Source organism: Mus pahari, chromosome 3, assembly GCF_900095145.1.
Source record: "Mus pahari chromosome 3, PAHARI_EIJ_v1.1, whole genome shotgun sequence".
NCBI classification, from domain to species: domain Eukaryota; kingdom Metazoa; phylum Chordata; class Mammalia; order Rodentia; family Muridae; genus Mus; species Mus pahari.
The window spans coordinates 876,010-886,445 of NC_034592.1; the positions used below are offsets into that span (position 1 = coordinate 876,010).

General features: G+C 40.5%; 1 protein-coding gene across 3 annotated transcripts in view; it reads left to right on the forward strand.

The window, feature by feature from the left end:
* Positions 1 to 10,436, forward strand: part of Pter (phosphotriesterase related) — a 70,311-nt gene that overhangs the window by 10,125 nt on the left and 49,750 nt on the right. The window contains exon 1 of one of the 3 annotated variants that reach the window (XM_029536108.1): positions 7,098 to 7,276. The exons of the other annotated variants lie outside the window; for them this stretch is intronic. The gene's annotated coding sequence lies outside the window, so the exon portion shown is untranslated. Of the gene's footprint in view, positions 1 to 7,097; positions 7,277 to 10,436 lie in introns of those variants that run through there. 3 annotated transcript variants of the gene reach the window in all.

Genomic DNA, 10,436 nt, shown 5'->3' on the forward strand with positions numbered 1-10,436 from the left:
GAACACCCCTCCTTGGGCGGGGAAAGGCGCCGGATGACCAGAACCAGACATGGGTTCCTTCCCAGAAGCTGTGACTCTTCTCCAGTCCACCCTTTCCCTGGCAGAGCACTGGAACCAAGATATATATTTATATTTTCTTTCTGTTTCTGTCTGTGTCTGTCTCACTCTCTGTTTCTTGCTCTCTGCCTCTGTGTGTGTGTCTCTCTCTCCCAATCTTATCTCATTCTCTCTCTGTCTCTCTGTTTCTGTCTCTCTCTGTCTCTGTCTCTCTGTCTTTCTGTCTCTCTCTCTCTCTGTCTCTCTCTCTCTGTCTCTCTCTCTGTCTCTGTCTCTGTCTCTGTCTCTCTCTCTCTCTCTCTCTCTCTCTCTCTCTTTCTCATCATTTAATATGTGTTATATACTCTAACTTTTGGATAGGGGAATTCACCTAATAAATCAAGAATTATTTCATTCCTTTCGGAATTCCTGAGAGGACAAAATTGAATATTTTTCTAAATAGCAAGATAATGTATAATAAATATGATTTCTCTCCTTACATCAAGTATGCATGGTTTTAAACATGATTTGAAAAATTACAGTTATTTATTTATTATGTGTGTGTGAGCTTGGCATGACTTGCATTGGACATCAGAGAACAGCTTCAATAGTCAGTTCTGTCTTACCATGCAGATCCTGGGATATGAACTCATGTCCTAAGGCTTGGTGGCAAGAACCCTGACTCACTGAGCCATCTTACTAGTCCCCCAACTTACTGATTTTTTTAAACCTTCAGTCATTTCTAGTAGTAGAGCAAATGATAAAAACTGATAACCAAATGTAATAAAGGTGCATTTTATACCAGTACATCATGGAAAATGCATGAGATAAATTTACTGGAAAGAATAAGCCAGGAAATGAAATTTAATTTCATAGGAAGCCTAAACAAGACCCAAAGCAGTCTGGAGTGGTGAGGGCTATAAAGACTTTACCTATGAAGTTAAAAATAACTTCAAAGGAAGGACAGCTAATTCTGTTTATGTAATCGGTTTATATTGCTCCACAGCTTGTTGGTAAAAGTAGCTTTGAGTACTTAGAGAATATATCTTTATCCTTTCTGTGTTCCAATTAAAAAAGTGTTATTGCTTCTTTTTGGAAAGTAGAGCCTTGGAGTAATTTTGAGGTCTTCCGGGTGTCCACAGTCCCAGAAAGGGAAGATTAGACACCACTGTCGGTCAGAACGCTACGCTGTTCCATGACCAAGAAGACAAACAATAACCTGAGGCACTGACAGTTGGTAACTCCTCTACTGTTAACGTCATCAGAGAATACATATCTCAAATCTGTTCCTTGTGTTTTCAGACCCACAGTGGCTCTGAAACCCAGCACATCCTTTCCAGTCAAGTTAATTTATTCATCCATCCATAAACATTTATAGAATGCCTGCTTTGGGCCAGGCATGGTGCTAAGTGCTGCAGTGACGTTGTTCTCACTTCAACATTGAGCAGGGAAGATTCTTCATGAGTTATGAGAATCTGTTTGCAATTCTCCTGTGGGATCCCCCGAGAACACTAGGAGATTAGAGGCCCCTCCAATGAACACAATATCCTGCCAGTCCCTGCCATGTGTGCCATTTGTCATTGACACTATGACAGTCATTTTACACAGTGGTATCAACTATGGAAACCAAGGAGACTTCTAGGGGGATGGGCAGCATTTTTCTCCATGGTACTTTATTTTTCCTGGTATTTGATCTGATGCTACATGAGAAAAGCTGTTTCTTCTTCACCTAACAATCCAGAACTGTGCCATTTCCATTCCCTGCATGGAAAACACTGGAGGAGGAAAAGATTAAAGAGTTTATTTGGCCTGCAACAATGGTCACTAGAAAACCCAAAGAGCACTGTTACACCATCTGAAGAGGGAGATCATCCTGGCTAGTAGCCAGGTGTGTGTGTGTGTGTGTGTGTGTGTATGTCTGTCTGTCTGTCTGTCTGTCTGTCTGTCTGTCGGTCTGTCTGTCTGTATGTCTCTGTATGTGTGTATAAAATTAAAGAATAAGGGAGAATATAGTTTACTTCATTCATTCTTTCATTCATTCATTTAATGTGTTTGTGTGTCACTATCTTTGGCTCCTTTGTGTGTTCATTCTTCCACCCTTCTCTACCCCTTTTTTTCTATTCTTTTAATCCCCTAACACTAGATAGACGATAAAAACGATAGAGGAGGAAGTGGGTAGCACTATCGTTAGACTACTTCCTATTGATTAGGAGCATCAAGTTCCTTGGGGCAAGTTTGATCTTCGCAACCAGAATATCTATTTTTTCCTTGTTTCTTCTTTGTGCATGACTACTTAACCAATCCACTACCAACAGCAACCAACAAACAACACACACTGTCTCTGGGGCCACAGCATTGACCCTATGAAAAGTTCCCAGAATGCTAAACATCACAGAAACTATCTATCGGTGGCAGAACTATGCCTCTGCTAGAGCACGAGGCAAATCATAGTCAGGTACTGCAGACTATCTGAAGCAGCCTTATTTTCCAACACCTGGGATAAAAAAGAAAACATAATATATTATAATTATAATATAAAATATAATATAGAGCATATTATTGTGTGTGTGTGTTTTTTTTAAGAAACCAAAATTCTCGCTACATATGTGCAGCCCAGAGTGTTGAATACACACCATGTGTGTACAGAAGCCTGCGGAGGTCAGTAGCAGGAAATAGGAGTTACTGTCAATTATGAGTTTCTTGTGGAGAACCAAACCTAGGCCCTCAGTAAGAGTAGTACATCTTCACCACTGAGTCATCTCTCCAGCCCAGGATCACCTCTTTTAAACAACCCATCCTCTTAGAAACTAGCCTACTCCTCTAAGCTCAGTCATGATCGGTTCCTTCATAGGATTGTCCCGATCCAGTCATTCCAACAAAAGCCCCACCTTCAAGGTCTCAAGCCCCCTTACATACTGTTAAATGTAGGGGTATGCCTCTGTTTGAGTCTTCAGCCCACAGCACTCCTTAGATGTCCTGGGGTATGTATTCTGCTAGAGTTCTTTTCTCTTCCTGGAATTAGTGAATACAAAAAGGCCATCCAGGTGCTCATAACATGCACTCCATTTCCTGCCATGATGCTGGTACTCATTACACTCAACTCTTTTCCTAGTTATTAGCCATTTCTGCTAGTACCTTAGTGATGGAGCTGTTGCCTAGCATGCCGAAGGGCTTGGGCTCCATCAACACTACAAACAACAGCAATGAATTCTTTAGTGAAACTCAACCAGTCACTTCAGAGTACATCCTTTGTCATGAAAGCATTCTTTGCAAACCTGATTAAATTGCAAACTCCTTGTAGACAGGAACCCTGTCTACTTCTACTTTGTCTGCCAGAAAAATACTGATCCACTTACTACTGTTGCTTGAGTCCAGACAAACCAACCCAAACCTTAACATCTTAGGAAATGACAAATAGTCAAGGGTTGTCTGATGGCCTTATTGTGGAATGCACTGTCTTTTGGAGAAGGTGGACACCATGATGCTGAGTTCTTTTCAAGCTCTTATATCAGAGTGACTTGGCTCCATCGTAATTAATCTTGTGTGGCAATTCAGTGACGGTGAGATGATTTCTCTAGAGGATCTATGGTAATACTATTAAACTGCTTTTACAATGTCAGAATGATTGCCGTGGAGCATGCAGGGACTGTGCTTATGTGATTATGATATTATAGTGATGGGCGATTACCATAGGAAACCACTAATTCAACCCTGCAGGGACTTGCATTATGAAGCCATTATAACATGAGATTATAATGACACAATAACTTGGATGCACATTCGTGATGTGAAAACTAAAAGCTAATTGGAATGCAAGTACCATTTCCATTAAATTGTAATTAAACACTGAGAGCAATACTTGTTTAAATTTGAGATGGAGAGACATACAATTCAGAAAGGAAAACTGCAGGCTTAAAAAAAAAAAAAGCATATTGAGCATAAGCTTAAAAAATGTTTAGGAACCGTTTTCAGCTGTACCTCTCAGTACTAACTGCATGGAGTGGCTTCTCTCAGAAAGCATCATCAAGAACCAGGACCAAGCATCCAATCCAAGGTACTGGCTCCAGTTGTCCTGGGGTCACCCCTAGCCATTCACATTCCCAACTCCCTTATTTCATTTCTCCTGTGGACATCATACTTTATGTATGTATGTATGTATGTTACCAAGTAGAAGAGAGTGAAGCAATCTGTTTTTTTGTTTTTGTTTTTTTTCACAGAAAATTACATATGTGCATATGTACATCTGTATATGAACTGCAAAACCAAGGCATATTTGTTTGTTTATTTATATTTATGATTCTGTGATCCTGGGGGTTGATCCCTAGATCTCATGCGTGCTAGGTAGGTGATCCCTAACCCAAACAATCCGTGTTTGAAAGAGGTAAGAACAAAGGAGAAAGAGAGGGGTTCTTTTTCTTTCTTCTTTTCTCTTTTTTTAATTGCTTAAAAAAAAAAAAATCCCTCCCTGAGGCTGGACAGATGGCTCAGAGGTAAAGAGTCGTTAAGAGTAGTGACCGTACATCCAGAGGACCCAGGTTCAATTCAATTCCCAGCACCCTCATGGGAGCTCACAACTGTGTGTAACTCCAAGATCTGATTCCTTCACACAGACATACATGCAGGCAAAACACCAATGCACATAGAATAAAATATATTTTTTTTAAATAAGCGAGGCCTGAGATTGTAGCTCAGTGCTACAGTGTGAGTTTAGGGGAGGCGGGGTGGGGTAGGGACTGGTCTCCTGCTTTTCTGGAGCTGAGGACTGACCTTGAACTTCCTAGGCAAGTGCTCTCCCACTGAGTTAAGTTCCCAGTGATGACTGACAAATCTCACCACCCCCAACCCAGATGACTCTCACACACCCTGCTGCTGGAGATGGAGCCCAGGAACTTTGGCATGCTAGACATGCATTTTATCCAGGCATTCCCGAATGGCCATGTTTTCTATGCCCAATATTCCAACCTTTCTTAAAAATTTTGCATTTGTAATACTTTTATAATATAACTATTTATTCCTTCCCACCCTTCCCTGTTATGAAGTCTATTTCTTATCCAAGAGAATCCAGTCGATAGGTTCTCATTTGTTTGTTTTCTTAAAGGTCAGCTCAAGCTAGACAATTTTGCATGTCACCTGGGAAGCCATATTTTACTATGAGGAAATGATTTTTTTTGGCGGAGCTTCTGCTCTTTTCCAGGAGAAATCCAAGGCAGATTCTTCAGGGTGCATCAGCAACAACAAAGGTGCTTACTTAAATCTGCCAAAGGTATTGACTTAACACTGCCTCCTGCCTGGCAATGGCGTCTGTGAGGAGGCACTGACTTCTAATTTGCTCTCAGCCCATACTTGTTACATGGCTTAGGTGAACACCAAACTGGAATACGGAGAAGGAGGAAAACTGAGGGGCTCCAGAGCCTCTCAGATGTGCAGCTGTGTTAGCGTGTTCTGAGGTTCTAAGGACATGAGACACTTCTTGCTACTCATTCCTAATTATGACTCCAACTGGTTATTGCTTCTTGGTTTAAATATAGTTGAGATGGGCTTTTGTTGTTAAGCATTTAGTTTGCACTTAGCTATGCTGTATGCTTTAGGGTTGTTTTTATTATTGCTTCTTGCAACGACCAAATTAAGTAGGTGAATCTAAATTACTAAAATCCCGGTTTTTATAATTAAGAAAAGGCTAACATGGCTATCCAGTGGCTGCTTCATGGCACCCCAAGAGCAGTGCGGTGGGGATTTGATTGTTGTAGCAGTGTTTCTACAACAATAAATGGTATTTTCTTTGGAGTAGCACTTCGATATTAAAAAAAGACCATGAGAACTCGTTGTGACAGTCATAGCAGATGTTCCTATGGCTTAATAAAGAAGATTATGAGGCTGCGAGGCTGAGAGACTTGGTTCTGGTTTAGATTACTGGATCTTTGAAAGAGCAAGGGTCTAGTTTTCATATATGTAAAACAAAGGCATGGGATTGAAATACCCTCATAGTCCCTTTCAGCTTAAAAAACTCTTGAGCACATAACATTTAAGGTTGATTGAAACTTAGACACCATCACTGTAAACACAGATTTTTTTAATACATAATAAAAAAATATCCAATATTTTTGTTACTTTGAAATCATTGATCTAAATTCAAAACCATACTTTGCTTGGATGGCATTTCAGCATCTGACATGTTTTGGCAGTGGATTTGTGATTTGACTTAAAATAACTTTTTTTTATTCAAGAAACATAGTAAAATTCTTAAAGTTACAGACATAAATCAAATCCAAAAAAGAGATTAAAATTATAGTCCTGAGGTATTTTGATGATTTTGATAACATGTATTATAAGCTATACTAATGGAACTTTCTCTTTAGCAGTTGTTTAAGAATATAGCAAAATAATTACATTCAGTAATACGAATAAATAAACATATGAGTATACAAAATCTTAGGAAGCATTATTAAAAATGCACACAAGATAAGATATTGTGCTAAACAAACCTTTCAAGATGTGTGTGTGTGTGTGTGTGTGTGTGCATGCATATGTAGGTGTGTCTCTGTGTGTATGTGTGTGTGAGTCTATGTGTATGTCTTGTGTGCATGTGTCTGTGTGTGTATGCAAGTGTGTGTTTGTGTGTGTGTGTGTGCAAGTGTCTGTGTGTGTATGTGTTTACATCTGTGGGTATGTCTTGTGTGTGTGCCCATGCATGTGCCTCTGTGTGTAAATGAGTGTGAGTGTATGTCTTATGTGTGTGCATGTGTCTGTGTGTTTCTGTGTGTGTGCACATGTGTATATGTGTATGTGTCTGGGTGTATGTCTTGTGTACATGTGTCTGTGTGCTCACATGCATGTGCCTCTGTGTGTGTATGAGTGTGTGTATGTCTTATGTATGTGCACGTGTCTGAGTGTGTTTCTCTCTGTGTGTGTACACATGTATATATGTGTCTGTTTGTGTGTGCACATGTGCCTCTGTGTGTATATGAGTGTGTGTGTGTGTGTATGTGTGTGCATATGTCTGTGTGTGTGCACATGTGTATATGTGTCCAGGTGTATGTCTTGTGTACATGTGTGTGTTTGTGTGTGTGTGTGTGTGTGTGTGTGTGTGTGTGTGTGTGTATGCATATGCACTCATGCACTACATTCATGCAGTGCCTAGGGGAACAGAAGAGGATGCTGGATTCCCTGACTGGAGTTTCAGGTGTTTGTAAGCCACCAAGCTTGGACGCTGGGAACCAAAGTCTGGTTTTTTGAGGAACAGGTAAGCATTCTTAACTGCTGGGCCATCTCTACCCCATAAACAAACCTTTCTAAGAGACTTGGTATGCTTTATGGTTATGGGGACTAGCTCACAGTTTTCTCTTAGGACATTACAGGGAGCATTGGATTGAGTGAATGTCATTGGTCTGGTAAAGCGGTTAGGATCCTTAATTTTCTTCATAAGCTGAGTTGGTTTATACAAGATTATATATGACAATTGCACATAAGTGTACTCTTCAAACCTGAATTAAAGTCGGCACAGCATAGCAGGGGAAGAGGAATAGGAAGGACTTATTTAGTTTCCTAGTCTGCAATGCACCATTTTTTTCTGTTGCTACAGCAAAGTAAGGAAAGTGGGTGATTTGCACAGAAAATAAATCTACATAGCTTGTAGTTTTGGAAATTCAATAGCATGACACCAAATCTGCGTGGTTTGGATGTGGATCCCTATGACTGTTACATTATCATGTGTGCTATCATGACATCATTGTAACTGGGAAATACTCCTATTGAGAGAGAAAACCAGGGTGACTAGGAAGGCGCCAGGTTTACTCATTGACACACCCATCATATGCCAACTAAGAGATCCTAAGAGAACTCCCCACAATGAGCCAGTTATTTTCACTAGGCTCCATCTCTTTAAGTCCATGTTACTTCTCATATTGGCATAATGAGGGCCAGGTTCCCAACTCATGAACTTTAGGGGGATGTATTTAAACCATAGCCAAACCATGCCATAGTCTTTCCAATGTCTAGCCCTACAATCTGTACTGAATTTGCAACAAAAACTAACCCTACCCCTAATACAATCCTTGGTACCAGGGAATACACAGTCATCTCCCAGGAGCTGAAGTTAACACAAGGAGAGAATAAGAACTTCTCTAAACAGATGAAGTCATATAAGCTACCTGTGCTGCGCAGTCTTGGTTGACAAGTTGACTGGATTGAAGATTGTTTTAGTGATGGGTAGAAAATACTGCTAGAAGTTTCTCCACGGACCTTTTGGGTGATGATACAGCTTAAGGACTTTGACATAGAGAGTAGATTGATCCCTTGTTGGATTCCTACTATAATGGTATTAATGGGTGGTAGTAAAATGTAGGAAATGGATCCCACTGGAAGAAGTTACAGTGTGCCCTGCTTTGTTCATGTTCCTGCCCCCTTCAATGCAATGTAGGAATAGTCTCTGCTATATATGCTGCCATGACCATCTACATAAGTGCACAGGACTATGGAGGGAGTCCTCTGAAATCAGGAGTCAAAATGAATCTCCATTCCTGTAAATTCTTTCTGTCTGGTTTTTTGTTGTACTGAAAAAGGGGGGGGGGGTACTTAAGACACCTTCCATAAGCAATCAATCAAAGCTGATAGGTTGTGTACCACATGTTGGGATTCATGTTCTGTGTTTCTTTTCTAAGAGCAAAATGATGTATATTCTCTTTGGCACACATTTTAGGTCTTTATTAATAAGTGTTGGTCGACTCTCAAAAGACAAGCCTCATGGGTCATGCTTGTGATACTATTTTTGAAGGTCCCCCAGGGGATGCTTCCAGAGCCTGCAGCAGTGTGCTCTGCCTTTGGTGAAAATGGACTGTAGCTCCTCACCCTTGTCTGAACAAGAACTCCATTTCCTCATTGCTGAAATGGGAGCAATAATAAGAGGGTTTCATCTCAAAGCACATCTTGTGGTCCAGTCTTCCACTCTTGGGTACTTTTCCATGACTCACCTTCATCCCTTGCCTGCTTGCCCTGGACATTAGGAGAGTTAATTAAAGTATGCAGGAGTGTATTAAGCTCTTCAGAGAAACCCCTGAAATTATTATTGTAAATAACTGTTTTGATGCTCAGTAAACTCTTAAAGGCAATGAACCTCACTATATAGAAAGCTGGGGTTATAATATAGTTTTATAGAAATATACTCATTCGTCCAATTAATCAGTGGGCTTCCAGTTCAGAGTTAAGTCACTTTGAACCCTGAGATCAGAGTTGAATTACTAGGAACTTTCTGGCCATTCTAAGTGACTTACCTTCTGCCACCACTAAGTAACATATTTCAGAGATCATTTAATCACCAAGTAATGCTGCTTTGAGTCAGCTTTTAAGACGTAGCAGTTTTTTCTTATATGGTAATAATTTTAACATTTTTCCATGTTACTGGAAAAAGAAGAGGGTGCCCGTCCAAGCTTGTGGTTACCCTGAAATGTTGACCCCAAGGTTCAAGACAAATCTGTTAGTGTCTTTTCCTAATTTGCTACTCCTGCATTCTACTCTCCATCACTCAGTCCGTGTCCTACATTGCCTATTTGGTTGCCATTCCAACACAGGGCTCATCTTTGGGCCATGCCCGTGGGTCATAATGGTTTTCATAATGAACCAGGCATGCAGTCCATGCGTGAGGCCTTCCAGGCTGCTTGCAAATCCCAGTATGCCTTTTTACGCTCATGCCAGGGTCTTCCTCCTCCTCCTGGAAGCCTTCTTGCTGCCTCTCATGTTGGTGATTGTTGCCCAGGCACACCCAACAGCGAATCTGCCCTGCACCTCCCTCCTGATATCTGCATAGTGCAGCATTTCATGAATGCCTTAGTAATATAAACAACCAATTAACTTTTCATCATTGTTCTCTGTGTGCCAGCACTGTGCCATAGGTTCTGTGGCTTCCTAACAGTACGATTATCACTTTCATATCATTTTCCCTAATATCATCCATCGGACACGGGAGATCCTCAGCAAACATCTGTTCCATGGAGTTGAAATGTATTCAGGTAAAAATTGTTAAGTGTCTGGAAATCCTGGGTTGCTCGTGTTGTCTTGCTAGATGTTCTGAACTTAGGTGTCAAGGTAACTGCTGTAAATTATAGCAAGACCTCCTACTGTCTTAAGACTAGCAATGGCTGGTAATAGGCCTACAAAGACAACATAATACTAAAGAGAGCATATGCCTAAAATACATGCCATTGGAATGGAACTTAAAGATAGTAAATATAAGACTAAATATCAGCTCTTTGCTTATTGAGTGCCTATTAAATATCAATCACAGTTATAGCTCAATACTGGTATCTACAGATCGAAGAGCAGGAATGAACTTCTAATAGTTAACAAAGCAAGGCTATCAAGTCTCTCTCTCTCTCTCTCTCTCTCTCTCTCTCTCTCTCTCTCTCTCT